At 41.7% G+C, this 27076-nt stretch overlaps 1 pseudogene; it reads right to left on the bottom strand.

The window, feature by feature from the left end:
• Positions 1–1428: 1428 nt before the first annotated feature.
• On the bottom strand, positions 1429–26372 carry LOC133252176 (olfactory receptor 5M9-like; annotated as a pseudogene).
• Between the last annotated feature and the right edge of the window lie 704 nt (positions 26373–27076).

The raw sequence follows: 27076 nt of genomic DNA, 5'->3' as shown, positions 1-27076 counted from the left end.
TAAGTTAACTCTTTTTCAGAGAGAGGTAGTGGGGGACAGCCCCCCATAAAGTCAGAGGTGTAGGTGAGAGCACAAAACAGAAAGTAGGCAGACTCTGGTTTTGGGGGTAGATGCTTGAGAATTTCCAGGGGGACTCTTGAGGCTCGATCCTGCCTTTGCGTATGCCAAGCCTCCTTCTTCATGACCTTTGCCACGGGCAGAGTTCCTCACGCTGGCTCCGGGCAGTGATAGAATTCCAGTTGAGCTATTCCAGATCCTGAAAGATGATGCTGTGAAAGTGCTGCACTCAATATGCAATATGCCGGGGATGGCTCCTGGCAGAGCGCTCTGCCCCCAAGGCGGGCCAGGTGTGCTCCGCCCATATGCCCACTTCCAGGAGAAGCCCGCGAGCCTCACTATTGAAATCCAGGTGAAATCCATCCAGGAGCAAATCCACCTCACCAAGACAACCCAAGCTTTTTATCAGCTGTGAAGTGAAGTCGTTCAGTCGTGTCCAACTCTTTGTGACCCCATGGTCACGTGTAGCCTACCAGGCGCCTCCGTCCATGAAATTTTCCAGGCAAGAGTACTGGAGTGGGTTGCCATTTCCTTCTCCAGGGGATCTGCCCAACCCAGGGATCGAACCTGGGTCTCCCACACTGCAGGCAGACGCTTTACCATCTGAGCCACCAGGGAAGCCCCACGCGCTAGGTACCTGAAAAGGGGGAGGCGAGCAAGCAGTACGGCGCGCCCCACGGGCCACCACCCCTAGGTCAACCACCACTGCGTCTCCGCCCGCTGCCGCCCGCGGGCCTCGGCGCCGCTGGCCCGTGACGCTTGGGGACCCGGCCGTGCGCTGGTCGACCACCGCCCGGAGGTCCCCGCCGAGGCCAGAGGACCACCCCCACGTCCCCCCGAAATGGGGCAGACCGCTCCCCCACCACCTGGTGGCCACCCAGGCAGAAAAGAAGGGAGGAGGGCACCTTGCTGCCCTTTCACGGTGGAATCTGTGGCTGTCCTGCTAAGAGAGGGGGGCCTTTCCATGGGGACCCTGTGCAATAAGTGTGGTGTTTTAGAACTGAATAAATAGAACATGTAAAATTTTTTAATTAAATTTTTAATTTTAAAAAAAAGCTCCACCCGTACGACCACACCCCCCACCCCCAACCTCTCCCCTCAACCACCGGGGCCCCCTACCCGTGCCCCAGGCATCCTTCTCCCCCAACCACCAAGGGCAGAGGGAAGGGGCTCTGACAGGAAGCATGGCGCCAAGTGGGCAAGGGACACGACAGAGGTAAGGGGGCGAGAGAACCAGACAAGACAGCCGCGGGACGCGTGGGGAAGGGGGGTTGGGAGCAAGCCCTGAGGCTCGGAGGGCGTGGGGAGGCGCCTGGCGACCGCGCGGCAGGCCGAGAGCAGACCAGTCTAGGGCCAGCGGCAGGAGGCGACGGGCAAGCAAGCGGCCCCGCCGCAGGGAGCCGCCACCCGTCACGCCGCACAGCCCGCGAGACGCGACCGGAGGATCCGCGCCGTGAGGTCCACGGCCGAGGGGAAGGCAGTCGTGGCCGGCGCCACGGGCAAAGGAGCGTGGGGTGGGGTGGGGGCGCGCTGAGCACCCCCTCCCCCGCCCCGGACCCTCGGACCCAACCTCGAAGGAACGTGGCGGGGAGGTCGGGCGGAAGAGGGACACCGGAGACGACGCGACCGGGCGCGGGGCAAGGGTGGCGTCCGGCCGGGGATGGAGGCGCGGAGGGGTGGGTGGGAAGGCAGAGGAGAGCCGCCTTTCCCACCCGACCCCTACTCTGCACGCCGCCCCCACCTTCTCGCGCGGCCCCTCATCCCCTACCACCGGAAAGGCCACTGGGCCGACCGCCCGCCGGGGGCGCGCCGTCTTCCAGACGTCTTTCCCTCCCTACCTTCCCATCCCGCGCCGCACGGTTGGAGGAGAGGCGAGGCCATCGGCAGAGCGCATGTGCAGCACGGCCGCTATGATGAGGGTATAGGAAATGAGAACCACTGAGAGGGAATATGTGAAATTAATCCCAGCAATAACAATCATGGTGCATTCTTTAATGTGGACCCCTCCACAGGCAATCTTGATAAGAGAAGGGTCAGCACAATAGAAGTGGTTGATTTCAAAGTTTCCACAGAAGTACAGGCCATATGTCCACAGTGTGCAGATTAGGCTAACAGAGAACCCATAAATGTATGTCACAGAGATGAGACGAGCACAGACAGTCCTGGACATTTTACTGCCATAAAGCAGAGGGCTGCAGATGGCCATGTAGTGATCAAAGGCCACCACAGCCAAGATATATACTTTCACGTGGACAAGGGCTCTGAAGAAGTAACACTGCACCAAACACCCCACGTAGGAAATGGTTTTTGTCTGATAGTAAGTTTTCCAGCATCTTCAGAGTGACATTGGAAGAGAACCACACATCCACAAAAGACAAATGACTCAAGAAAAAGTACATGGAACTCTGAAGCTGGAGGCTGATGCTGATCAAAATAATCATACCGATGTTCCCTATCAGACTGATCATGTAAACTATTAGAAACACCACAATAAAGAGACCTTGAAGCTCATGATGACTGGTCAACCCCAGAAGAACAAATTCTGTCACATCTGTGAAATTTGGCGTTGCCTTCAATTAGACCCAGTCTGCAGTGCCTATGGACAAATTAAAAGAAACAAATGGATTTATTTTATTCTTAAAAATTTTGAGTCATGTTTATCAGTTTTCTATTTCAAATAATATAAAAATCAACATAGACTTTGCACAAAGTTTAATATGAGTATATAATCACACTTATTTCCTTTAATAGGACTTATAGGTAATTATTACAATATTTATTAGTTTCTTAACTTTAAAATGGACAATTACATTCATATACTACTAGTATTAGACACTTATTTTTGCTAAATTATTTCAATGATGCTAACATCATAGAGTGCTAACAGAAGTAAAGCTAGACTGAGAGTCATCAGAGAATGACCAAATCCATTTCAACATATTGCCTTATAGGAAATGACTTGAGACTCATAAATGTAAATATTCAATAAGGTCAGACAACCACTTTGTGCTGACCAGGGAAGTAATAAGAGTGAATCATTGAAATGCCATTGAATACTATTTTTGTGTATGATGGTTGCCTCTCATTGTCTATATTAATACAAATGCACATGTAATATTAACTTACTCATTTCCCTATGACTTGGAAGATATCCTTTTTTTTAAAAAATGTATTTGTTCGTTTATTTTTGGCTGTGCTTGGCTCCTCTTGGTTGGGTGTGTGGGCTTCTCACTGCAGTGGCTTCTCCTGTTGTGGAGCACTGACTCTAGGTGAGCAGGCTTCAATGGTCGTGGCTCACAGGTTCTAGAGCGCAGGCTCAGTAGTTGTGGCTCTCAGGCTTAGTTGCTCCATGGCGTGTGAAATCTTCCTCTAACCAGGGATTGAACTTATGTCCCCTACATTGGTAGGCATATTCTTATCCACTGAGCCATCAGGGAAGTCCAGAAGATATCTTCTTATCTATGCAATTTTACAGGATGATTGTCTTAAACCTTGGTCTTACAATCTAGTCATTGACATACTTTTCTACACTATGCCAGCATATGATATAAAAAACTTTCAACTTATGAAAACCCTAGTCATGTTTTATTTTATTTAGCTATATATTTCACTTGCTTGATTACTGCTGCTTGCAGGATGAGGTAAGTGGTATTTAACAACACAGACTGTATCAGTTTAACAGTTATCTCAGAAAAGTAAACTGCAAGTGGTTCAATCACCATATCAAAATTATATCAATAAATTATATATACATATAAAATAAAACTCAGGTGCCATGCTTTTAAAATTATTGTCTTATTTCAGATTCTACTGCTTTTCAGCAACAATCCATTATATGTATAATTATTTATTTTCAAATGCAATGTCACTGCAATTAAAATGTCCACAAGGAATGTTTTCTCTGTTTAATACACTTCCCCAGATAAGTCTTCTGAGAAGTAAACTGCTCTGAGTACTTAGGGATGCATCTGTAGGATTAACATCATCTCAGGAATTTAAGATCCCCATAATAATATTGCTCAAAGGGAATATTATGACATAAAATGGGCTGTAGATATAATTGCTTATAATAATTCATTTACAAACATCAAAACCAATGTTATGTCAAATATATTTGCTATATTATATTCACTATTGATTACATTATATCTAGAAGTAGTCTAAGTTTTGTAATATGAAATTGAACAAGCTACACGAGAGTTTGGTTTGCATCCTAATTGATTCTTTTTGAAAAGGAGTGAATGAAAAATACAGAAATGAGACAATTTAGGGAATGGAACTACTGTGAGATGAAAACGGAGCATGCTGATAAACACAGAAATAAGAAGAGGCAGAATGCACACAGAGTGGTCAAAGATCTCTTTGAGGACGTGATTTTTCAGTTACAGGCAAGTAGTCAGTTATGTAAAAATATTGAGGAAAAAGAAAATGAAAATACAAAAAGTTAGAAGAGGAACTATTTTAAAAAGTGTATAAACTCTATGATTGTATCATGGCTCCTTCCAACTAGTAGCAACTCACAATTTGGAAGTTGATTAATCTATGTAAATGCTCTTCCTAACCCTGAAATTATTCATATGGGAATTAAATACACCATAGAGAAAATGATTTGGGCACATAACATAGTTGCTGATATTTCAGTTCTGGTCTGGGTTCACCTGTACCCTATATTTTCATGATCATAGATCTTCTGGCTTCTAAGTGTGGATAAACTAAACCAGATGAGAATTACTGATTTTGACTGGGAGATAGAGCTAAGACCAAGAATTTTCATATATAAAAACTCTTACCTCTGCTTGGTGAACCCATAATTACCTAATTAACAGAGTTTGATTTGGGTTACTGGTACAACTAATTATGAGAGGATGAGATGGTTAGATAACATCACCAACTCAGACATGAGTCTGAGCAAACTCTAGGAGATAGTGAAGGACAGAGGAGCCTGGCATGCTGTAGCCCATGGAGCCTCAAATAGCCAAATAGGACTTAGTGACTGAACAACACCAGCAACTAAGTATAAAATATATAAAAAATCATCAAGGCACCTAAGAAACATAAAGTAATACTACTTCTCCAATTTCTCTTCCTGTGTGATATGTGGGTTTTCTTCCACTTTTCATAATCATTAGCTCTGTGATAGTAGAGTTTGTCTCATTCATTTTAGAACACTTCAAACTGACTACAGTAGTTGTTATATACTGTAGACATTCAGGGATATTCACACATGATTTTTAAGCATCCTGATCTCCAGATCAGCTTCATAGAATGCATTACTGTGTCCATAACTAATAAAATCTCTATTTAAAAACCTGTTCTAGTGGCAACAGTCTCAGTTTTAAGGTGAGATAATAGCTACCTTTTGCTGACTCCTTACACAATCTTTTATAAATAAAGGTCCCATGAGAGAGGTTCTAATTAGCATATCTTTCTGAAAAATGAGAAAACTGAAGCACTGACAGACTAAGAGGCTCTCCTTGGATCAGACATCTGCAAATTGGCCAGATGGAAATGCAAACCAATTAACTGAACTCTAGGGGTATGCTCAATAACTTTATATCACTACTGCCTCTTTGATAGCTTTTTCTAATATTCTATTTCTCTACATTTAAAATGCAGTTTGATGATCATCCAAAAAAGGGGAAAAGTTATCCTTTTGATAATTCAATGCTTGGTGAACCAGAAGAGCTTGACATGGCTATAGAGCCTGAACACCAGAGTTCTTGGACAAACATTATCTATGCCTCTCAAGGTTAGGTGATCCCATAGTCCTAGGGCCAGATGACCAAAGTAACTTCTCATAGAGAGCCACTTTATTAGATAACTGTGCATCATCTTTTAAAGCAATTAAGCATATAGAATGTATAAATTAGAAATTTAAAATATCACTTTCATTACCTTTTCAGGAATTTTACACACACACACACACACACACAATACAGCAAAGGTATAATTACTTCTTCAATATAGTGAAAGACAGGCAAGCGTGGCATGCTACAGTCCATGGGATGGCAAAGAGTAGGACACAACTTAGTGACTGAACTGGGAATAACAATCATTCCCAATGACACAATACTTTCAATTCCATTCAGATACATTTTAAAACACAATGTGAAAATCACTGGTCTTTGTAGAGAAGACATAAAAGGCAAAACCTAAAGAGAAAAATTCTTGTAAGTCCCTATGGTAGCAAGATATTCTTATGAATTTTTATATCAACTATTAATATAAATAGCAATATTTCCCAAGTATATAATTCCAGACAATAAAACACTGATAACAAATAGGTCCACAAGTAAGGTCTTAGTCTCTTCTTCAAAAAAGAGCTAAAAGTTAAAGATATGACTGCATTAATCTCTATTGCAAAGACTATAAAATTTGCAGACCTACCTTCAGCAGCAACAAGAAAACTATGATAATTCCTATTTATAATAGAATCTTGAACACTGCACACATTGACAGCATCTCCCCAAGGAACTATCCAGATAATGATGAAACACACTGTAATTAAAATTATAGAAACAGTTCAGGAGTAAGGGAAGTTAAGGAGGGTTAATCCAAAGAATGTCTTCTGATAACATTAAGTGACCAGTATCCTTAATGTCATGGGTATAATCTCTCCCATCTTCACATGGTATAATATCTGCCTCAGGAAAGCACCTTGCACCTCAGGAAAGCATTCTTGGTTTGCATTATACAATGTTGCTCAGTCACTTTCTTTTCTATTGTGCTTTAGTTCTAATAAGCATCATCTTTCAGGCCAAACACACCAATGCACACCCTATGCATCTCATGGCTGTTGAAGAGATCCCAGGTGACTCAAAAGTACAGATCACATAGAAAGATCTAGGGAGAATGAGTACAAGTAGAGGTCATTAGTGGAGAAGTTGATTGTAGTAGAACAATTTACCAATGAACTTAGGCTCTTTTTGGAGTCAGTAGAGCATCAAGTTCGATGTCAGTTAGATCAGAAATAAAATCTTCACTCTGCACCATAATTAACGGCCTGTCTTTGGAAAAGTAAGGATTCTCAGTTTCAAAGTTCATCTGTAGAGAAAGGAAACTGCTATCTCACAGTGAGGTATGGGGATCGCAGACAACATTGGGAAATTCTTAGCACAACGCCTGTCTCTGATGAAGCAGTCAAAAAATTGAAATGGGCTGTGAATTTTCACCTATTAACAGTTCACAAGATCTCATCACCTATTTGTGATTGTGATCAGTATTATCTCTGTGTTGAAGGGCAAAATATAAAAAACAACAACCAAAAAAAAATGTGTAAAATAATTCTGAGGTTCAATTTCCTCACAAAATATGGATAGTAGGGGCTTCCTTGGTGGCTCAGACTGAAAAGAGTCTGCCTGTAATGCAGAAGACCCAAGTTTGATCCCTGAGTCCTGCGGAGCCTCTGGAAAAAGGAATGCCTATCCACTCCAGTATTCTTGGTGCTTCTCTGGTGGCTCAGACATTAAAGATAGCTAGCAGATTAAAGAATCTGAATGGAAATCAAGATTGTTCATAAACTCCCATTTGTACTACCTCAATTTTGTTGAAAAATCATGGACAGAATAATACTCAGGCAAAGTTTTCCTCTTCACTGCCCAAGGATCCCAGACTCCTCCTCAGTTCCTTCTCACCTTTTATGGAGAAGCTACATAAGGCAAACTCATTGGCACCAGATTATTATAATTTAACTTGCACTCCCTCGAGAAAAAGGGAATTTAAAACAAGAAAGCATTGTGTGTGTGAGTGTGTCTGTATGTGTGTGTACGTGTTAAAGAGGGAGAAAACAAGGAAGAGAGTCAAGGTTAAATACATTTTAGACTGCTGCTGCTGCTGCTGCTAAGTTGCTTCAGTCGTGTCCGACTCTGTGCGACCCCATAGACGGCAGCCCACCAGGCTCCCCCTTCCCTGGGATTCTCCAGGCAAGAATACTGGAGTGGGTTGCCATTTCCTTCTCCAATGCATGAAAGTGAAAAGTGAAAGTGAAGTCGCTCAGTCGTGTCCGACCCTCAGCGACCCCATGGACTGCAGCCTTCCAGGCTCCTCCTTCCATGGGATTTTCCAGGCAAGAGTACTGGAGTGGGGTGCCATTGCTTAACTATAAAAAAAAATTGATAGATATATAAACAAGTGTATGAATGAGATCCACTTTTTAAAGTGCTTTACAGAACTATCCTGAATTTTCTGCAAATAGCAAAATTGCTTTAAATTCTCCAAAAGATTCAAGATTCGGGGAGATTATGAGCCAGAAGTGATCTTGGAGGTCAGATACTTCATCCTAAAAATTAACTGGATGAATGACACAAAATGAGTGGTTCAAGGTCACCCACAAATTATTTTGAAAATTGGAAACTAAAACCAGGAACATAACTTAACCAAGAACCTTGACATCATCATTCTTCATGCAACACTGAAACAAATCTCAAAAGAGTAGAGAAAGTGGTTCACTTAAAAAAAAAAAAAAAGAGAGATGACAAATATTATCCAAATCCACTTGCCAAATTCACTTACTAAATTCAGTTTTAAATTGGAGAAAGTAGGGACAACCACTAGACCATTCAGCTATGACCTAAGTCAAATCCCTTACAAGTGACAAATAGATTCAAGGGATTAGATCTGATAGACAGAGTGCCTAAAGAAGTATGCACGGAGGTTCATGACATTGTACAGAAGGCAGGGATCAAGATGATACCCAAGAAAAAGAAGTGCAAACACAAAATGGTTGTTTGAGAAGGCCTCACAAATAGCTGAGAAAAGAAGAGAAGTGAAAACCAAAGGAGAAAAGGAAAGACATACCCATTCAAATGCAGAGTTCCAACCAATAGCAAGGAGAGATAAGAAAACCTTCCTCGGTGATCAGAAAAAAAGCCTTCCTTGGCAAAGAAATAGAGGAAACAATAGAATAGGAAAGACTAGAAGTCACTTCAAGAAAATTAGGGATACCAAGAAAATATTTCATGCAAAGAGGAGCACGATAAAGGACAGAAGTGATATGGACCTAACAGAAGCAGAAGATATTGAGAAGAGGTGGCAAGAATACACAGAAGAGCTGTACAAAAAAGATCTTCATGACCTAGATAACCACGATGGTGTGATCACTCACCTAGAGCCAGACATCCTGGAAGGTGAAGTCAAGTGGGCCTTAGGAAGCATCACTGTGAACAAAGCTAGTGGAGGTGATGGCATTCCAGTTGAGCTATTCAAATCTTAAAAGATGATGCTGTGAAAGTGCTGTACTCAGTATGCCAGCAAATTTGGAAAACTCAGCTGTGGCCATGGGACTGGAAAATGTCAGTTTTCATTCCAATCACAAAGAAAGGCAATGCCTAAGAATGTTCGAACTACTGCCCAATTGCACTCATCTCATACGTGAGTTAACTACTGCTCAAAATTCTCCAAGCCAGGCTTTAGCAATACATGAGCCATGAACTTCCAGATGTTCAAGTTGGTTTTAGAAAAGGCAGAGGAACCAGAGATCAAATTGCCAACATCTGTTGGAAAAACATTGAAAAAAACAGAGTTCCAGAAAAAAAAAAAAAAACACATCTATTTCTGCTTTAATGACTATGCCAAAGCCTTTGACTGTGTGGATCACAATAAACTGTGGAAAATTCTTCAAGAGATGGGAATACCAGACCACTTGACCTGCCTCTTGAGAAATCCATATGTAGGTCAGAAAGCAACAGTCAGAACAACAGTCTGGTTCCAAATCGAGAAAGGAGTCTGTCAAGGCTGTATCTTGTCACCCTGCTTATTTAACTTATATGCAGAGTATGTCATGAGAAACACTGGGCTGGATGAAGCACAAGCTGGAATCAAGATTGCTGGGAGGAATATCAACATCCTCATATATGCAAATGATACCATCCTTATGGCAGAAAGTGAAGAAGAACTAAAGAGCCTCTTGATGAAAGTGAAAGAGGAGAGTGAGGTTGGCTTAAAGCTCAACATTTAGAAAACTAAGGTCGTGTCATCTGGTCCCATCACTTCATAGCAAAAAGATGGGGAAACAGTGGAAACAATGATAGACTTTATTTTGGGAGCTCCAGAATCACTGCAGTTGGTGACTGCAGCCATGAAATTAAAAGACATTTATCCTTTGGAAGGAAAGTTATTACCAACTTAGATAGCATATTAAAAAGCAGAGACTACTTTTCCAGCAAAGGTCCATCTAGTCAAGGCAATCATTTTTTCCAGTAGTTATGTATGGATGTGAGAGTTGGACTATAAAGAAAGCTGAGCACTGAAGAACTGATGCTTTTGAACTGTGGTGTTGGAGAAGACTCTTGAAGTCCCTTGGAAAGCAAGGAGATCCAACCAATCCATCCTAAAGGAAATCAATCCTGAATATTCATTGGAAGGGCTAATGTTCAAGCTGAAACTCCAATACTTTGTCCACCTGATGCGAAGAACTGACTCATTTGAAAAGACCCTGATGCTGGGAAAGACTGAAGGTGGGAGGAGAAGGGGATGACAGAGGATGAAATGGTTGGATGGCATCACCAACTCAGTGGGCATGAGTTTGAGTAAACTCCAGGAATTGGTGATGAACACAGAGGCCTGACGTGCTGCAGTCCATGGGTTGCAAAGTGTCGGCCATGACTGAGTGACTGAACTGAACTGAGTAGAATTTACTGGTAAAAACATGGGCTATGGAGTCAATTTGTTGAATTCCCATTCTGGCTTTAACAATTTTGATCCATGCACTCTGGACAATGTTTCCTAATATTTCTGGGCTTCATCATTTTTGTGTGTATGTGTCAAAATGGATTCCTTATATGGGTAGGTTTATTTTGAGGATCATGCAACAGAAAGTATGCACTATGGAACATATTGTTCTCCATACATGTCTGTGTGTGTTCGTGTGCATGCTCAGTCATTTCTGACACTTTGTACATCTATGGACTGGGTAGTCATCAATAAATGGTAGCTATTAGTCATTAAGTAAAGAATCATAGAGAATGGCATTCAATATATTCCTTATCATCCACCTAAATGACTCAATGAATTATATAAGTAATAGTGCCTAAAACAATAAATATCCACACTTTTCTTGTCATTGGTATTTCCTTTGTCTTTCTTGTCATTTATGAATCATAAGTCTAGTTTTGGCACATGATTTCCCAAATAAGAAAGCAGAGTTTTGATGGTTATAAATAAATGTATAATACAGAAGTCTACTTACCTTTGAAGGAAGAGCTATTTTAGAAAGAGCATCAATGTCATGGTTCTTCTGCTGAATAACACAGGCAGGATTTATATTATTTGTAGATTGATGCCATTTCCTTAAGAGATTATACATATAGGTGAGTATTAAGTAATTGCTTTGTTAGATAGTATTTTGCACTAAATGAGTTCTCTGGAGAAATAACAACTGGGTACAATGCAGATTTGCCATGGGGCCCAACTGGTTTCTAGTGCTTTTCTTTTTTAGATTCAGTGTCAATATTTTCCTTCATACATTGGGAAGTCTATATCATAATATTGATGTCTGCCATCGACACTCATGCCATATCCTGTTACCCGTAATATTTGTTTAATCCAATTTAACACAATTTCTTCCACACAATTATTATTACTTTGTGCCACAACCTATTACCATCCCACTTTGGGTTATGGGTTGAAAAGTTTATTTAATATCCATATATCAAAATCTTGACTCCCAGTACTTCTGAATATGACCGAATTTGTAGATATAGTTTTTAAAGAGGAAATTAAATTGTAATCGGTTCAAATAGTGCATCCTAACCCAGGATGACTGGTATCTTTTTTAAGAAAGGAGATTAGAACACAAGAATACACACAGGAAAGACTGTGAGAGACACAGGAGGTGATGGCTGTCTATAAGCCAGACAGAAGCTTCAGAATGAAACCAACCCTACTAACATTTTGATCTTGGATTACTATCCTCCAAACTGGAAGGAAATCAGCCTCTTTTGTTTAAGCCACCCCAGTCTGTGGTACTTAGTTATAGCAGCCCTCGCAAACTAATACGTTCTGCCTTCAGTAGACAAAGAGACTGCTTTCATGTTCAAAGGAAGTTTTGTTTCTTTTAAGAGTAGTATCATTTTTAATATATTTCAAACGTTTATAGTACACGTTCAAAGTGTGCACAAAACATAAGTTTACAATTTATTGAATTTTTTCAAAGTAAAAATGCCTTTATGACCAAACTTCTAAACCAAGTAGAAGACCAACACTACATCAAACAAACTTCTCATCTTCTTTCTGAGTCAGTATTCCTCAAGTTAGATCAATCTTTATTTTTAGCACTCTACATAGTTTGTGTCTTTTTCTGATTTTTACACAAGTGAAATCAAACAGAACACGTTCTTTCATGTATAGTCTTCTGGTGAAAACTCTATTGATATCTGAACATTATGTTGATGATTGTTTTAGCTTGTTTGGACTGCTATAGTAATTATAAGCATTTATTTATCACTGTTCTGAAAGCTGGAATTTTTAGTTTGGATTGGGTTCTGATGAAAGCATTCTTCCTGGTTTGTAGATGGCTGTCTTTTTGCTGTGCCCACACATCACATGGGGCAAGGGAGTGCCCTGGGCTCTTTTATGAGGGCACTAATCCAGTTCATGGGCTTCCCTAGTAGCTCAGAAAGTAAAGAATATTCCTACAATGCAGGAGTCCTGAGTTTGATCCTTGTGTAGGGAATGTCCCCTGGATCAGGAAATGGCAACCCACTCCAGTATTCTTGCCTGGAGAACCACATGGACAGAGGAGCCTGGCGGGTTACAGTCCACGGGGTCACATTGTCGGACATGACTAAGCATGAGCAGGCACTAATTCAGTTCATGAGGGCAAAGCAAAGCCTTCATGACCTAATGACTTCCCTAAAGCCCCTGCATTCTAAATAGCAATGGTTCTTTTATTACTGTAAGTGTAGAGATCAAGTTGACAACATTCACTGAATCATGGAGAAAGCAAAGGTGTTCCAAAAAAACATCTACTTCTGCTTCACTGACTACTCTAAAATCTTTGACTGTGTGGATCACAAACTGTAGAGAAACTTAAAGAGCTGGGAGTACCATACCACCTTACATATCTTCTGAGAAACCTGTATGTCAGTCAAGAAGCAACAGTTAAAACCAGACATGCAGTAACAGACTGGTTTAAAATTGGGAAAGGAGTGTGTCAAGGCTGTATATTGTCAGCCTGTTTATTTAACTTCTAGGCAGAATACATCATAAGAAATGCTGAACTGGATGAATCACAAGCTGAAATCAAGATTGCTAGGAGAACTATCAAAAACCTCATATATGCAGATGATACCTCTGAAAGGTTGTTGTTGAATCACGTGAAGACACCGGGATTCTTGGCCCCTGGAGGAGAAGAAGTGAATCTGGGGCCAGAGACGAGGCTTGATTGCTCAGAGCTTTTGTGTAATAAAGTTTTATTAAAGTATAGAGGAGATAGAGAAAGCTTCTGACATAGGCATCAGAAGGGGGCAGAAAGAGTACCCCCCTTGCTAGTGTTAGCAATAAAGTTATATACTCTCCAATGAATCCAAAGAATGTCTGGATGTTGTAAAGACCTCACCAGGCCTACTCCCATAATTTACATTTTAAGATAACAGAATTAGCCAGAAGTTTTAATCCAAAGACTGTCCTTAATCCAGAGACTGTCCTCAGGCAGGATACATTATTGTTATATAATCCTAAGGAATGTAGACAAAGAAAAAAAAGTTTGTCCTTTCTTCCTCCTTGAGAATTCCAGACCCCTCTCTCCTTGGGGACCCCTAGACTCCTTATCAACCTGCCTAGGAAATGACTCTCTCATTCCCCCTTTTCTTTTAGGAGAATTATGTTGCCTAGGGAAAAGGGGCATCGTTCTCTTTCCATAACTGCTTCCGAGCTGACAAGGGGCGTTGTCCCTAAATTGGTGAGGCGACATATTCTCCTAATCCTCATATTGAGGATATCTGATCCAGGGGCCCCAAATAGTATTTGGAGGAAGATGCAGCAGTAGCAGGAGTTTGAGCAACCATTTGTAACTAAAAGCTTTCATGCGGCTAGAAACAAATCCAGTTATACAGTTACAGATGCAGGCAACATAGTCATTAAAACAAGTTAAAATTGAAATTAAAAGTCACATTATGTCCATAGTTAAAGTGCAGCGTGTTGCACCAGTCCATTTTAGGGTTGGTAGATGTCCTCAGATGAATAAGAGGCATCGCATGTGATTGTTGTCGAAGGTATTCACAGACATGGAGAAGGTCTTTTCCTTGAAATGGAGATGTCCACCATGGGAAGCCTTCCACTGATGAAGAGGGGAGTGTTCCACAGACCCAGCAGTTAGATCCATTGTGGAGTGCAGTGTAGGAGTGAGCCGGACAGGAAGGCATTGTCTTGAGGATCAAATGGCAGACTCAGGATTTTTGGAGTCAGCAGAAGTAGACTCACATAGATTATCAGGCCCATTCACTGCCCTTTGCTTAATTCTAGAGCTCGGCTCAGAGCCACAAGCTCTGCTAACTGAGCACTGGTTCCCTGGGGGAGAGATTTTGCTTCCAAAACCTGTTCAGCAGTCACCACGGCGTAAGCTGCTTTACACTTTTCATCCTGAACAAAAGAACTGCCATCTGTAAATATTTCCATGTCAGGATTGTCTAATGGGGTATCCTTTAGATCCTCCCGAGCTGCATAAAGTTAGGAATTGAGAACAATCGTGAACAGGTGTTTCATTTTCCTTCTCAGGAAGGAAAGTGGCAGGATTTAAATTTCCACAAACTTTAAGCTTAGTTACTGGTCCTTCTAACAACAATGACTGATATTTAAGAAGCCTACTGTCTGTCATCAAAATATTAACCTTAGAATTTAATATTCCACTCACATCATGAGAAGTCAGTACAATAAGGTTTCATCCATTAATTATTTTTAAAGCTTCAGGTGCTAATAAAGCCGCTGCCCCAATTACTCTTAGGCAGTGGGGCCACCCACGTGAAACTACATCTAATTCTCTGCTTAGATAAGCAATAGGTTGCTGGTGAGGCCCTCGGGGTTGTGTCAAAACTGCCAATGCCACACCTTTTCTTTCAGTGACAAACAAATTAAATTCTGACCCTGTGGGCAAGCTCAGAGCTGGAGCTTGCAGGAGAGCAGTCTGAAGAACCTTAAAAGCCTTTTGAGTTTCTGGAGACCAAACCAGTTTGTCCGTTTGGACCTGCTGAGTTTCAGCTATAAGTTTATATAAAGGCCGGGCAAGTTCCCCGTAACCCGGAATCCAAATGCAACAGTAACCTAAGATTCCCAAAAGTCCTCTCAATTGTCTTAAAGTCATAGGTAAGGGATGATTTAGTATAGGTTTAATTCTCTCAGGGCCTATGGCCCTAGTCCCTTCTGATATGATTAGGCCCAGATATCTAACCGATTGTTGACAAAGCTGAGCCTTTTCTCTTGATGCCTTGTAACCACAGCCTGCCAGAAATTTTAAGAAATCTTCTGAGGCTCGCAAACAAGCTTCCTCTGTCTCAGCACAGAGCAAAATATCATCTACATATTGTAACACCACAACTTCAGAGCTATTAAAGTTTTGTAGATCCTGTGACAAACTTTGTCCAAATAAGTGAGGACTGTCACGAAATCCCTGGGGCAAAACTGTCCAGGTTAACTGAGAAGCTGGCTGTGTAGGGTCTTCAAAGGCAAATAGGAATTGACTTTCTTCCACCAAAGGCACTGAATAGAAGGCATCCTTTAAATCAATTACTGAGAAATATTTGGCTCCTTCAGGAATTTCAGACAATAGAGTATAAGGATTAGGCACCATGGGGTGTAAAGGAACTACAGCCTCATTTACTATTCGTAAATCTTTAACTAGTCTCTATTTACCATTCGATTTCTTTATACCCAAAATAGGAGTGTTGCAAGGATTGTTACAGGGAATTAATAGTCCCTGCTCCTTTAAATTTTCGATGAAGGGTTTTAACCCTTCCTTAACCTCGGGTTTCAGTGGATACTGCTTCTTATGTGGGAATACGTGCGGGTCTTTGAGCTTAACAACTACAGGAATAGAATTTTGTGCTCAACCCACAGATTTTCCATCAGCCCATACTCTAGGATTTACATTTGGTTCAACTAAAGGGAGAGAAAGGCAGGGCTCCATATTCATAAAAACAGAAGCATGGACCTTGCTAAGTATATCCCTTCCCAAAAGGGGTGAGGGAGATTCTGGCACAATCAGAAACTCGTGTGAAAACAGCACAGAATCCCAGTTGCAAGATAAAGAATAACTGAAATAATACCTTTTGGCTCGTCCAGACAGTCCCATTACGGAAGCAGATCAGGAAGAAAGTGGGCCAGGGGCTTCAGTAAGCACAGAAAAAGTTGCCCCAGTGTCTAAAAGGAAATCGACGGATTGGCCCCCCACATTTATTAATACCCGGGGCTCCTCAGGTGTAATTAGGACGGGAGCTTGTGTGGGGACCCCCGGGCACCTTCAGTCCTGATTGTCTTGAGAGTCTGATCCCGGAGACCTACGCCTCTGGGGGCAGTCTATCTTCCAGTGTGGTCCTTTGCAGACCGGACATGGAGCCGGGGGTGGCTTAGATGCCTGAGGGCAATCCCGCTTGATGTGCCCCTCCTTTCCACAGTAATAGCAAGCCCATCCCTTTTCACCTGGACCCCTCTGGGCATTTTTCTCAGGCTGTTTAAGAACGTTTTTCATAGCCATGGCAAAGGCTTCCGCCTTTTCCTTTGTCTTTTTTGCCTTTCTTTCTTTTCCTCATATTCCCTACCATGATAGACTGTCTGAGCTAGTCGTAACAGAGTATCTAAAGACTAATTTGGTCCATACGCCCGTTTTAATAGCTTACAGTGGATATCTGGAGCCGACTGAGTGAGAAATCTATCCTTTAAGATCACTTTTCCCTCTTCATTTTTGGGATCAATCTCAGTGAATCTGCGAAGGCCTTCTCTCAATCTATCTAGGAATTTACCAGGAGCTTCCTTCTCCTCCTGTTCTATGTCTGCCAATTTGCCATAGTTTAAAGGCTTAGAACGCGCCTAAGTCCTTCAAGAATACATCTAACAAAATGACTCTGATCCCATCTTCCTTTAGCTGTGTTGTAGTCCCAGTCTGGTTCTATAGTTGGGACCACCTGATTCCCAGTGGGGAGGGCTGCTGTCTCATTCTCCCTCTTCCCTACTGATTCATTACCAAGCCATTCATCTCCAGAAGCAACCGCTTTTCCAAAAACTCGAGTCTTTGACTCAGGAGTCAGCGTTTGTCCCAAGATATACATCACATCCTTCCAAGTCAGGTCATAAAGCAGAGTAACACCTTTAAAAGCTCTAATATATTTTTCTGGGTCCTCTAAATAGTCTCCCAGATCCTCCTTGGTTCTTTGTATTTCTTGATAAAAGAAAGGCTTATTAACTCTCACAGACTGATTATTTCTCCCAGTGGGTGTTTCATAAACAGGCAACAGCTTGTGTGGCTGTTTTTCAGTCCCTCTGGCTGCTCTGCACATATGATCCCAGGAATAGATTGGAGAAACCTGTTTTTCCTCTTCTCTTTGTCTCCTGTCCTCCATCTCATCTCTTACTTCGATAGTCTCAGTTTCTACTGAAACCAGAGCAGTCTGAGGTCGTACTGAGATAGGAGTTGTTTGGACCTCCATGTGGGCAGTTTGAATCTCAGTTTGGATTTCGACTGAGACCAAGACAACCCTTCTGAGGGGGGTTCTCTGGCTTTCAGTTTGCTCAACTTGGAGCCCCAGGTACCGGGGCAAAGTAGGAGGACAGGAGGGAGCTGAAGATTTCACACCCAAATCTATACCCTTAGGACATAAGTCTGGCATATTTCGCAGAGAGAAAAAGGGCAACACATATGTTACTTCTACCCATTTCCCTTGTTCCTTACAGAACCGGTCTAATTGTAGAACAGTATTATACTTAAGAGACCCTCCAACTGGCCACCATTCGCCATCCTCCAATGGATACCATGGCCATGCAGTATCACATAGGAAGACCAGGTGTGTCTTCTTTAAGCCCTGGGGATCAAATCTATCCCAGTTTTTCAGGATACAGTTCAAAGAAGTGAGGCTGGAATTGTTAGCTCCCATCTGTAAGAGAGAAAAAAGCGACCAGCACCATTTTTTCTACCGGAGGCGTCCCTCCCTGCTCTAGATGGGGGTGTAGACAGATGTTACACCAAAAGCTTTTCCTTCTTGGTCAGACTTAGTCTGTCCCTTACCGACGCAGGCGCAGTCCGAGTCCCTCCCGGTTCTACTACTGAGATGGGGTGGGGATGTACCAGGGGTAGACTTGATAGCATCCCTACTTGACATCCAGCTCTTCACCTTTAACCTTGCTTGCCTCTGATGTCACCCAGGGTGAATCAGAGTAAACTTCTGGAATGCCTCCCAAACTAAGACTACTAGGGGAAACATTCGTCACCTGAGTGCCTGTGCACAACCCTGAGTATTTCCTGACCACAATAAGATGAATGCGAACATAAAACTGAGATGTTCTTTCCAAGCATCACCGCACCAGTATAATAGCCTCCTCTGATCCACTAAGAGCCGGTCTTACGAAAGGAAAAAACCCATTGCAGTCCCAATCTGAGTAACCTTTAACCTCAGAGATGTTCTTGGAGCTAGAGCTCCATCTAGCTTCCGAACTTTCGATTCCTAGCGAGGCTAGGCGCTTTCTTGAATACCAATCCAAGTTTGGGACCTAAGCCGCAGTACACCATAACAGTATACATCACAAGTCCTTGAAAGTCTATGATCCAATAGATAAGGTTAGTACTTCTAATTCCCAAGGAGTTATGAAATGGTCAAAGAGACGGAAAAGTTTGACCAAGAAAGGAGAGTTCGGTCCACACACTTTGCCCATTTCTGGTTGGTTCCCGAAGGAGACTTTGGGTGCCTCTTGGCATTGGCAGGTCGGTATAATCCCCGACAGGTTCTTGCCATAAGCCGTATGAGATCACCGTGGAACTGCAGAGCAGGGCTCCTTACTTGCTTCATGCAGGGCATGCCATTCTTTCACACAAGCACACCGTAGAGTTAGTAAAGTACAGCAGAAAACGTGTTCACTGAGAGAACAAAGAACTAAAGCTCCAAGCATCCTTACCTTGTCCTGAAGGATCCTGGACAAGCCCCCAAGATGAAAGGTTGTTGAATCACGCGAAGACACTGGGATTCTTGGCCCCTGGAAGAGAAGAATTCAATCTGGGGCCAGAAGACGAGGCTTGATCGCTCAGAGCTTTTGTGTAATAACGTTTTATTAAAGTATAGAGGAGATAGAGAAAGCTTCTGACATAGGCATCAGAAGGGGGCAGAAAGAGTACCCCCTTGCTAGTGTTAGCAATAAAGTTATATACTCTCCAATGAATCCAAAGAATGTCTGGAGGTTGTAAAGACCTCACCAGACCTACTCCCATAATTTACATTTTAAAATAACAGAATTAGCCAGAAGTTTTAATCCAAAGACTGTCCTTAATCCAGAGACTGTCCTCAGGCAGGATACATTATTGTTATATAATCCTAAGGAATGTAGACAAAGAAAAAAAAGTTTGTCCTTTCTTCCTCCTTGAGAATTCCAGACCCCTCTCTCCTTGGGGACCCCTAGACTCCTTATCAACCTGCCTAGGAAATGACTCTCTCACCTCTCTAATGGCAGAAAGTGAAGAGGAACTAAAGACCATCTTGATTAGAGTGAAAGAAGAGAGTGAAAAAGCTAGCTTAAAACTCAATGTTCAAAACACTAAGATCATGAGTCCCATTGTTCATGCATGCTCAGTCACTTCAGTCATGTCCTACTCTTTGTGACCCCATGGACTGTAGCATGCCAGGCTTCTCTGACTATGGGGATTCTCCTGGCAAAATACTGGAGTGGGTTGCCATGCCTGCCTCCAAGGGATCTTCCTGACCTGAGGATGGACCAGGTCGATCGACCAGCATCTTTTATATCTTTTATGTCTCCTTCATTGGCAGGCAGGTACTTTACCACTAGTGCTACATGGGAAGTCCAATCACTTCATGACAAATAGAAGGGGAAAAAGTAGAAGGAGTGACATTTTATTTTCTTGTGCTTCAAAATCACTGTGGAAGGTGACTGCAGTCATGAAATTAAGAGACTTGCTCCTTGGAAGGAAAGCTATGACAAATCTAGATAACATATTGAAAAACAGAGGCATTACTTTTCCGACAGAGGTCTGTATAGTTAAAGCTATGTTTGTTTGTTGGTTGGTTGGTTTTGTTTGTTTGTTTGTTTGTTTTGTAGTAGTCATGTATGGATGTAACAATTGGACCATAAAGAAGGCTGAGCACCAAAGAACTGATACTTTCAAATTATGGTGCTGGAGAAGACTCTTGAGAGTCTTTTGGACTGTAAGGAAATCAAACCAATCAATCCTAGAGGAAACCAAACCAGAATATTCACTGAAAGGACTGTTGCTAAAGCTGAAGCTCCAATGCTTTGGCTACCCATCTCCTACTCAACGGACATGAATTTGAGCAAATTCCAGGAGATAATGAAGGACAGGGAAGTCTGGTGTGCTGCAGTCCATGGGGTCACAAAGAATCAAAAACGACTGAGTGGCTGAACAGCAACAACATAGTATCCATTACATGACTGTACCTAAATTTCTGTATTCTTCCTATTTTTGAGAAATGTCTAGAGTCCTTCCTGATGTGGCTATTACAAAATATATTCTTGCTCCTGTCTCTATATGAATATATCCATGCACTTCTGTTTGTTAGAATTTTGGATAGAATTGCTGGTTTACAGAATACATATATAGTCTGCTTAAACTGATACTGTCAAGGAGTTTCACAAACTGGTTATATGCATCACATTCCCATTAGCACTATATAAGTAGTTTTGTTCCATGGTCTTACCAATATTAATAGTACAAGGTGTTTTAAAAAATTTTTGTATGCTAGGTTTGTGTGTAGGTACAAATATTTTATAGTTCTAATTTGCTTAAGGTTTGTCTAGTCAAGGCTATGGTTTTTCCTGTGGTCATGTATGGATGTGAGAGTTGGACTGTGAAGAAGGCTGAGCGCTGAAGAATTGATGCTTTTGAACTGTGGTGTTGGAGAAGACTCTTGAGAGTCCCTTGGACTGCAAGGAGATCTAACCAGTCCATTCTGAAAGAGATCAGCCCTGGGATTTCTTTGGAAGGAATGATGCTAAAGCTGAAACTCCAGTACTTTGGCCACCTCATTTGAAGAGTTGATTCATTGGAAAAGACTCCGATGCTGGGAGGGATTGGGGGCAGGAGGAGAAGGGGATGACAGAGGATGAGATGGCTGGATGGCATCACTGACTCGATGGACATGAGTCTGAGTGAACTCCAGGAGTTGGTGATGGACAGGGAGGCCTGGCGTGATGCGATTCATGGGGTCGCAAAGAGTCGGACACGACTGAGTGACTGATATGATCTGATCTGAATCACCATTGAATTTGAGGATATGTGACATGTTACTTGTCAAAGAATTGACTCTTTTCAACTGTGGTGTTGCAAAAGACTCTTGAGAGCCCCTTGGACTGCAAGGAAATCCAGCCAGTCCATCCTAAAGGAAATCAGTCCTGAATTTTCACTGGAAGGCCTGATGCTGAGGCTGAAACTCCAATACTTTAGCCACCTGATGCAAAGAACTGACTCATTTGAAAAGACCCTGATGCTGGGAAAGATTGAAGGTGGGAGGAGAAGGGGATGACAGAGGATGAGATGGTTGGATGGCATCACCAACTCAATGGACATGAGTCTGAGTAAACTCCAGGAGTTGGTGATGGACAGGGAAGCCTGGCATGCTGCAGTCCATGGGGTCGCAAAGAGTCAGACACAACTGAGCAACTAAACTGAAATGAACTGACATGTTACTTGGTTTCTTGAATATATCTTTGTTGAGAACCTGTTCATGATTTTCTTTTTTTTTTTTTTTATTCACTTCCATGAATTAATTGGGCAATATTCTGATATTCTATAATGAATTAGACTTAAATCACATTAATAATTCCAGCTCTGCCACTTAATACCTGTAATCTGTGGCAGTCATTTAATGGCTCTTTGTTTCAGGTTCTCCCAAGTACAAATCTGAGACAATAACATCACATGTCTCAGTTGTTCCAATGGCCATTGACATAACATCTGTAAATATCTGGGGGAAAAGATCTGTAAAATATGTGCTGATTATTGTTTGGCATATAAGCAACCCTATACATGGATTGTCTATTAATCTACCTTCTAATGCTTTTGTAAACTATACTCTGTTTGGTCTTCACTTGTTATTCTAACACTTACACTAAGCTTAATAAACTCTGAAGTCATCCAGTGTTTTTTCTGCTTTAAAAATGCAGAATAAAAACCCTTTAAGATACCATCTCTTCCTCTCTCTTTATAATTTGTTATTAGTTTCAGTAAGTCAGTTCTGTCTTTTCAACTACACAAATTTATACTGTTCTTCCATATGGTCTGTATTTATGCATACTTAGTCACAAGTTTGTTCTCATTCGTAGATTTTGTTTTCCTTGTGTTAAATGTTAATTGCTCAGTCATATCTGACTCTTTGTGACCCTATGGACTGTAGCTTGCCAGGCTCTTCTGTCTATAGAATTCTCCAGGCAAGGATACTGGAGTGGGTTGCCATTTCCTTCTCCAGGGGATCTTTCCAACCAGGGATTGGACCTGGGTTTCTTGCTTTATAAGCAGATTCTTTGCCTTCTGAGCCACCAGGGAAGCCCTTGTTTACCCTGTACTCAGTCCTAATTGAAAAGTTTCTTCACACGTTCTAGTTGTCCATTTTAATCTTTATAGCCCCATGGCTTTAATGTTAACCTTTATTTTGTTCAAATATTAAATGCATTTTAATAAGTTTAAAATATTAAATATTTTTATATTTAATATTTTATTTAATACTTTTATTTAAATATTAAATATTTAAATCCAATATCTGAAGTTGAGGATCCTTCCTTTTTTTTTCTTCCTCTATTTTTCTGGAAATTTACATGAACAAGGACTTTATCTATGGAAGTTCTTTCTTATTTGACTGGTTGATAATTCATTTCTCTGGCCAATATTTATATTTTTCAGTCCCACAAATCTTATTCTAAACTAGGAACACCTTAAATTCATTTCAAATGAATTTGACAGTTCATGGAAGCACTGTAAATCTAAACCCCAAATGAAAAATGAATTGACTTTTTTTTTAATTTTCAAAAAAGATTATTTTTAGTTTGTCCATTGGTCAAAGCCTAAGTAAATTACTTTGATTTTGTTGTTGCTGTTGTTATTGTTGACTCTATATCTCTGTAGAGGTTATAGACCTACAACAATCTTAATTTCATTGCTTTGTGTGAACCTTATAACTGGCCTCTCATATTCCATCAGATGATTATACTTAAAGCCTAGGTTACCTTAAGGTGAACCGTTGGCCTCAACGTATATAAAACACAAGTCTACATGACTAGAAGAGGTGGTGCTGAATTTGACTATCTCTCATCACCATGAGATTTAAATTGTAGTATCTTTGCCTCTAAACAAGTAAAATAATTTCAGTTCCATGGGGTTTCCATTAAAAATAAGTATTTTTTTACTCTTAATATTCTGTGAAATAAAGTGAGATAAGGTAAAGGACTGTGTGGTTTGCAAATTGCTATTCAAATGTGAAGTATTATTATGTGATATAATATATAATAAATTCTGTTATTATATTATATTTTTATAACTGTGTTTTATGCAATATGGGTTGATCTAATAGTTTTAGACACGTGTATTATCAAGAAAGCTGAGCACCAAAGAATTGATGCTTTTGAACTGTGGTGTTGGAGAAGACTAGTTTTCTATAATTATGGTTTCAATGTGTCTGCCCTCTGATACCCTCTTGCAACACCTACCATCTTTCTTGGGTTTCTTTTACCTTGGACGTGAGGTATCTCTTCACAGCTGCTCCAGCAAAGCACACCCGCTGCTCCTTACCTTGGACGAGGGGTATCTCCTCACTGGCCTCCCCTCCTGACCTTGAACGTGGAGTGGCTCCTCTAGGCTTCTGCGCTTGCACAGCCATCGCTCCTTGGACATATAATCACGATGGTACGATCACTTACCTACAGCCAGACATCCTGGAATGTTAAGTCAAGTGGGCATTAGAAGGCATCACTACAAACAAAGCTAGTGGAGGTGATGCAATTCCAGTTGAGCTCTTTCAAATCTTAAAATATGATGCTGTGAAAGTGCTGCACTCAATATGCCAGCAAATTTGGAAAACTCAGCAGTGGCCACAGGACTGGAAAAGGTCAGTTTTCATTCCAATCCCAAAGAAAGGCAATGCCAAAGAATGCTCAAACTACTGCACAATTGCACTCATCTCACACGCTAGTAAACTAATGCTCAAAATTCTCCAAGACAGGCTTCAGCAATACATGAACCGTGAATTTCCAGATGTTCAAGCTGGTTTTAGAAAAGGCAGAGGAACCAGAGAGCAAATTGCCAACATCTGCTGGATCATCAAAAAAGCAAGAGAGTTTCAGAAAAACATCTATTTCTGCTTTATTGACTATGCCAAAGCCTTTGACTGTGTGGATCACAATAAAATGTGGAAAATTCTGAAAGAGATGGGAATACCAGACCACCTGACCTACCTCTTAAGGAACCTGTATGCAGGTCAGGAAGCAACAGTTAGAACTGGACATGGAACAACAGACTGGTTCCAAATAGGAAAAGGAGTACATCAAGGCTGTATATTGTCACCCTGCTTATTTAACTTATATGCAGAGTACATCATGAGAAACGCTGAGCTGGAAGAAGCACAAGCTGGAATCACGATTGCCGGGAGAAATATCAATAACCTCAGATATGCAGATGACACCACCCTTATGGCAGAAAGTGAAGAGGAACTAAAAAGCCTCTTGATAAAAATGAAAGAGGAAAGTGAAAAAGTTGGCTTAAAGCTCAACATTCAGAAAACTAAGATCATAGCATCCGGTCCCATCACTTCACAGGAAATAGATGGGGAAACAGTGGAAACAGTGTCAGACTTTATTTTGGGGGGCTCCAAAATCACTGCAGATGGTGATTGCAGCCATTAAATTAAAAGACGCTTACTCCTTGCAAGGAAAGTTATGACCAACCTAGATAGCATATTAAAAAGCAGAGACAGTACTTTGCCAACCAAGGTCCGTCTAGTCAAGGCTATGGTTTTTCCAGTGGTCATGTGTGGATGTGAGAATTGGACTGTGAAGAAAGCTGAGAGCCAAAGAATTGATGCTTTTGAACTGTGGTGTTGGAGAAGACTCTTGAGAGTCCCTTGGACTGCAAGGAGATTGAACCAGTCCATTCTGAAGGGGATCAGCCCTGGGTATTCTTTGGAAGGACTGATGCTAAAGCTGAAACTCCAGTACTCTGGCCACCTCATGTGAAGAGTTGACTTATTGGAAAAGACTCTGATGCTGGGAGGGATTGGGGGCAGGAGGAGAAGGGGAGGACAGAGGATGAGATGGCTGGATGGCATCACCGACTCGATGGACGTGAGTTTGAGTAAACTCCGGGAGATGGTGATGTACAGGGAGGCCTAGCATGCTGCGATTCATGGGGTCACAAAGAGTCAGACACGACTGAGTGACTGATCTGGTCTGACCTGTTGGAGATGACTCTTGAGAGTCCCTTAGACTGCAAGGAAGATCCAACCAGTCCATCCTAAAGGAAATCAATCCTGAAAAGTCATTGGAAGGACTGATGTTGAAGCTGAAACTCCAATGCTTTGGCCACCTGATGGGAAGAACTGATTCATTTGAAAAGACCCTGATGCTGGGAAAGATTGAAGATGGGAGTAGAAGCGGCAACAGAAGATGAGATGATTGGATGGCATCACCGACTTGATGGAGATAAGTTTGAGTAAGTTCCGGAAGTTGGTGACGGACAGTGAAGCCTGGCGTCCTGCAGTCCATGGGGTCACAAAGAGTCAGACATGACTGAGAGACTGAACTGAACTGATTATCAAGTCACGTTTTATCTCTTTGTGTGTGTGTATGTTAGTTGCTCAGCCATGTCCGGCTTCTTTGTGATCCCATGCACTGTAGCTCAACAGGGTCCTCTGTCTGTGAAATTCCCCAGGCAAAAACATTGGAGTGGATTGCTGTTTCCTTATCCAGAGTCCCTGTAGGAGAAATTAGAATTGGGCGCCTCAAGTCCAAGGGAGATATGCATATGTACGTATATTTCTTTACATAAACTTTTAGGTAACATTCGACCAATTAATCTTGTTCCCCTCCCCCCAAAAAAAGTCCCAAGGACGGGAAAAAAAAGGCAAGAGATAAATTACGGGAGGAAAGTGTAACTTGCTGAGGACCATGTCTCTTGTGCTTCAGGGTAAAGAGAGTGTGACATGAATCAGTCATGGATGTACATGTATCCCCCCCCCCACCCCGCATCCTGAAACTCCCTCCAAATGCCCTCCATCTCCCTTCCCTCTGGGTTGTTCTAGAGCACTGGCTTTGAGTGCCCTGCTTCATATATTGAACTCGCACTGGTCATCAGTTTCACTGATGGTAATATACAGGTTTCAATGCTATTCTTTCAAACCATCCCACTTTCACCTTATCCCACAGAGTGCAAAAGTCTGTTCTTTACATCTGTGTCTTTTGCTATCTTGTATATAGGGTTACCATCTTTCTCAACTCCATAAAAATGTGTCAATATACTGTATTGGTGTTTTCCTTTCTGACTTACTTCACTCTGTATAATATACTCAGTTTCATCCACATCATTAGAACTGACTCAAATGTGTTCCTTTTTTATAGCTGAGTAATATTCCATTGTGTATATGTACCACTTTTCTTATCCATTCGTAGGCGGATGGACAGCTAGGCTGCTTCTATTTCTTAGCTATAGGAAATAGTGCTACAATGAACACTGGGATACACATGTCTGTTTCGGTTCTGGTTTCCCTCCATGTGTGTGTCCAACACTGGGATTGCTCAAGTGTGTGAAAGTTCAATTTCCAGATTTTTAAGGAATCTCCACACTGTTCTCCATAGTGGCTTACTAGTTTGCATT

This window comes from Bos javanicus, chromosome 7 (genome assembly GCF_032452875.1).
Source record: "Bos javanicus breed banteng chromosome 7, ARS-OSU_banteng_1.0, whole genome shotgun sequence".
NCBI lineage: Eukaryota > Metazoa > Chordata > Mammalia > Artiodactyla > Bovidae > Bos > Bos javanicus.
The sequence above is the reverse complement of the archived record's forward strand: the minus strand, read 5'-3'. Positions and strand labels throughout refer to the sequence as shown.